This window comes from Anabrus simplex, chromosome 6 (genome assembly GCF_040414725.1).
Source record: "Anabrus simplex isolate iqAnaSimp1 chromosome 6, ASM4041472v1, whole genome shotgun sequence".
Classification (NCBI taxonomy): domain Eukaryota; kingdom Metazoa; phylum Arthropoda; class Insecta; order Orthoptera; family Tettigoniidae; genus Anabrus; species Anabrus simplex.
The window spans coordinates 63,750,756-63,756,290 of record NC_090270.1 but is presented as its reverse complement, the minus strand read 5'-3'; positions in this window follow the sequence as shown (position 1 = coordinate 63,756,290).

Below are 5,535 nucleotides of genomic sequence, written 5' to 3'. Positions count from 1 at the left end.
AAAATCCGAATCACAGTCTATGTTAATGATTGAGGTTCATTTTGTAGCTGGAGGTTTGATGCACACTTTAAAAAAGGAAAAGTACGAAAATTCTTATAAACTTGGGATTTATAAGGGAAACAGTGATATACTGTTAAAAAGGCGGGAAATTTTTAATATTTTATTTAAAATATTAAAATTATTAAAATTCTGACATTATTGAAGTTGCTTCCGGTTGCCAGGAAGCATGCCAATACTAGGATATGTGCAGGGAATTGTCAACAACAATTGTAGCATATTTAACAATCGATTGAATATTAACCTTCTTTTTTCCTTCGTTAAGCTGGGTCTACCCCCTGAAAAGAAGAATTAGATAATTAATTTAATTGTTTCAAATACTCCAGTGACCTTTCTCAATATCTCAATGGACATGTTGTAAACAAACGTTAAAGTGCATTTTATGTTGGTTTCTATGTTCTACAAATTATATAGGGGTTGTGTAGATGGACTGAATTTATGTATCACTCAGATACGACGCGAGCACTGATGATACCTTTACGACGCGCCTAATGCAATTTTAATGTCGCCCGAAACCATCTCAATTGGACTGAGATATGGATGGCAAGGTGGTAGGCACAAAGGAATGTGGCCATTGCTGTGAATAATGTCATCGACTAAAAATGCATTTTCGCCAGGAGTGGTTTGGACTAATTTAACGAGTTGTGCACCCATCGCCGCATCTAATAAAACTCTATGAATCTCTAACCACGGCACTACTCCGGTCCCGCGGTGTAGGGAGCAACGCTTCCGCCTGTCACCCGGTGGCCTCGGGTTCGATTCTCGACGGGGTCAGGGTTTTTAATTGTAATGATTTATATCCCTGGACTGGGGACTGGGTGTTTGTGACGTCCTTTAATGTTCCTTTCCTCACAAAAAACACTACCGCCCTTCCAATTACACGCAGGTTCATACAATATGGTGCCAGTAGCGGCAAAAGATCCACATGAGTCGACGCCCCGAACAAATAGCATTTTTAGAAAAACACTGCATTATGCCGGTTTTTTACAGAATCTTGAGTGGGCACTTTATTTCTCTCATTGCAGTGGTATGTAACGTTAACCATGCCGATAACACTTGAACACCGCAAAGCTGGAAGTAGCTGCGTCCCGAGCCATTTTCGAAAATTCTCGAAGTTCATTGACATACGATAATCACCCGATTGTCCGGCTTCATAGCTAAATGGTTAGCGTGCACACCTTTGGTCCAAGGGATCCCGGCTTGATTCCCTACGGAACGAGGATTTTAACCTTAACAGGTTAATTCCGATGATTCGAGGACTGGGTGTGTGTGCCATCTCCAGCATTAAAATTAGGGCCTCATCCTCATAGACGACCTCAAGCGTCAACTCGAAAGAACTGCACTAGGCTTCTCCGGAGGCAGCACGCCATTATTATTATTATTATTATTATTATTATTATTATTATTATTATTATTATTATTATTATTATTAAATGACCGGATTTTTGTCCTCTTTTAAAAATCAACAAGCTCCCTTCCACAAAGCCTTCCTCCCCGCCTCCAAGAGCATGTTTTTTCCAGCCCCAGCATTTGCCGTAGCCTCTATTTATTCGCCCGATTGCCAATACTTCGGTACAATGTGCGACTGCTGAATGTACGTCTCGTCAACGTAACCAGTGTCGTAAACTCCACGCTTGAACTGCCCGATTTGTTGGAGGTACGTTTACCTCTACGTGATTATATCGGGAGGTTGTGGCTGACTGATTCATTATCGCCGAGTGAGCATTGTCTCGTAGAAGGGCCAAAAGGCGTAGAATAGAATGGAGTAATAGAACAACTAGAACAACTCATTTTCTTCCATGAACATACGCTCTCTATCTTGTTGATAATTACCATCCCTCCGTGCTGGTGCACATGCGCAGAGCGACTTTTGGTCATAAACATATGTTATGGCTGGGGGTCATTCGAATATTTATGCACAGTGACAAAATGCGAGGGAAGTGACATTATATTAGTTGTTACCGTAGGCCTTGGTCACCAAAGATGCTGCGGCGATGGATTTCTATAAATAGAATGTGTTGAAATTTAAAGTGTACCCTCAGTGACGACACATTAGTCAACCAGCAAGTCAGTCAGCCAGGACATGTTATTTTATAAATATAGCTTTTAAAGATATGTACAAACATGTAAAATAAAACCCATGTACAACCAGTTTTTTTTACTTCTTTTCACCCCCATTAAGCGGATTTTCCGAAAACAAAAAATTTGTATTTCTTTATTTTCAAAGGATATTCCAAATACCAAGCCTCCGTGGCTCAGACGGCAGCGCGTCGGCCTCTCACCGCTGGATACCGTGGTTCAAATCCAGGTCACTCCATGTGAGATTTGTGCTGGAAAAAGCGGAGGCGGGACAGGTTTTTCTCCGGGTACGCCGGTTTTCCCTGTCATCTTTCATTCCAGCAACACTCTCCATTCTCATTTCATAGCATTTGTCAGTCATTAATATCACCTAGGGAGTGGCGACCCCATTGTAATAATAGCCTATATCTGGTTCATTCATCTCATCCCTGACCCGGTCAAAGACTGGAAAACAGGTTGGAGGTTTTCATTTTCATTCCAAATACCAATATGTATGTCTGTAAACTGTTAAGCTTTTGAGATACAGATATACTCATTTAAATATTTAACCCCATTTTCACCCCCTTAGCGACGGAATATCCAAAAATCCTGATTGAATACCGGGCGAGTTGGTCATGCGGTTAGGGGCGCGCAACTGGAAGCTTGCAACCGGGAGATAGTGGGTTCGAACCCCACTGTCGGCAGCCCTGAAGATGGTTTTCCGTGGTTTCCCATTTTCACACCACACAAATGCTGGAGCTGTACCTTAATTAAGGCCACTGCCGCTTCCTTCCAAGTCCTAGCACTTCCCTATCGCATCGTCGCCATAAGACTTATCTGTGTCGGTGCGACGTGAAGCAAATAGCAACAGTCCTCACTGAATGAACACCTAAACTCTAATATAATTTTATTCCCAAAGTCGCACTTCTTTATCACCGGTAGTTTTGGCTCTGTGAAATGATGCAGATCATTAACTTTTCGCAAAGGGAAAAGCTCTCCTTCCTTCTTTTTTCTTTTCTTTTTTTCTACAAGCTTTTTATATCTATAATAAAAATCCACCCAACCATCCTCCAATGACTGAATCTGTATCTCACCGAGCAAGCGGCCGCGCGGTTTGGGGCACGTAGCTGTCAGCTTGCAATCGGGAGATAGTGGGCTCAAATCCCACTTACGGCAGCCCTGAAGATGTTTTTGCGTGGTTTCCCATTTTCACACCAGACAAATGCTAGGGATGTACTTGAATTAAGGCCACGACTGCTCCCTGCGTGACGTAAGGCAAATTCTAAAACAAAACCAAAAGTTGAAATTCAACCTCACTTGTATAGAAATGTACGCAACGCGAGACAAATGATTTGTTGTTCGAGCTTCTTAAAGAATTTTTAAAGCAGGAGCTGAAATAATAAGAAAACATCGTGCAGTAATTAAGTGAATACACGAAAATCTATGTAATTACAGCGTAGAAATGTCGTTCCCATTATTCCAAATTTTTGGACGAAGATTTAAATTAGCTGGAAAAGGGTAAGGTAATAGTTTAACAAAAGGAAACATCAAATTCTACGGTTCTAATTAGAGCTATATAATATTCATGGATTTCATATCCACCATTACATACCCTTTGCAATTTCTTTTGCAGCTATATAAAGCAAACAGTGCTACGTTCATCTTTTACAGAGTTCCATGCCTGCGGATCTTCGATATCGTTTTCAAGTTCCATAACTCTTCGCACACGATCGAACCCGCTTTGTACTTCCCGATGCAATGGTTCGGCTGTTACTCTAATCGGTTCAGGAGGCTTTGGTGGGAAACTCGTGAACGACCGGTAGTAGGGATAAGCCTTTGTAGTTGTTCGTTGCCAACTACTATTATTATTATTATTATTATTATTATTATTATTATTATTATTATTATTATTATTATTATTATTCAGCGAAGGATCCCACCTCTGCCGCCTCAAGGGCAGTGTTTTGGAGCATGAGACATTTGTTTGTGGATACAACTGGGGAGGAGAATCAGTACCTCGTCCAGCCTGCTTCTCCTGCTCTGCTGAACAGGGGTCTTATGGGAGGACGGGAAGATTAGAAGGTATAGGCAAGGAAAAGGGAAGGATGCGGCCGTGGCCTCAAGCTAGGTATCAACCTGGCATTTGACTGGAGAAGTGGGAAACCACGGGAAGCAACTCCGAAACCCCTGTAGTCAGTTGACCTCCCGAGAATGAGCGAATCCCGTTTCAGCCCTCAACAACTTTTCAAATTTCGCAGCAGAGTCGGGAATTGAACCCAGGTCTCCGGGGGTGGCAGCTAATCACACTATCCACTACCCCACAGAGCCGGACTTTATTATTATTATTATCGTGCATTTACTCTTGCGTGTTTCTGAAGTGGTGTGTAGTGTGGGAGAAAGAGTGTCTACTATACGCGAATCTTTTCTTGAACCCGATTTTTCTTTTGCTAGGGGTTTTACGTCGCACAGACACATATAGGTCTTATGGCGACGACGGGATAGGAAAGGCCTAATAGTTGGAAGGGAGCGGCCGTGGCCTTAATTAAGGTACAGTCCCAGCATTTGCCTGGTGTGAAAATTGAAACCACGGAAAACCACTTTCAGGGCTGCCGATATTGGGATTCGAACCTACTATCTCCCGGATGCAAGCTCACAGCCGCGCGCCTCTACGCGCACGGCCAACTCGCCCGGTGAGCACGATTTTTACGGGGTGAGGAGTAAGGAGGGAGCGCTGCCGTTTCCGGTTATACAAACAACAACAGTACTAGTTCGTAAAGTGTACGCCAGATGTCGCACAGCGATTCATAGTTTGTGTTTCAAAGGTTGCCAATATGGATGTCGAAGATAACCGAGGTCTACCGATTCAGCACTAGGGAGCTCCGGGTTCAAGAAAACGTTCGCGTATAGTAGCTGTTTAGCAAGACCATTGTCCGGCTCCACGGCTAAATGGTTAGCGTGCTGGCCTTTGGTCACAGGGGTCCCGGGTTCGATTCCAGGCAGGGTCGGGAATTTTAACCTTAATTGGTTAATTTCGCTGGCACGGGGTCTGGGTGTATGTGCCGTCTTCATCATTTCATCCTCATCACGGCGCGCAGGTTGCCTACGGGAGTCAAATCAAAAGACCTGCATCTGGTGAGCCGAACTTCTCCTCGGACACTCCCGGCACCATACGCCATTTCATTTTTTTTTTTTTTTTTTTTTTTTTTTTTTTTTTTTTTTTTTTTTTCAATAAGACCATGGTATGAAAAGCAAGTTTTCTCTCCCCACACTTTGTTTGAGAACTCTGCATATCGTCTGAGTTACATGTGACACAGAATACGTCTCGTTTGCCTTGAAAATCTTTATGTATGCGTGAATTGTTAGCGCTGGAAACTGGTTTTCTTATACCACAACATTATTAGCAGAGTTCTCCTCGTTCTG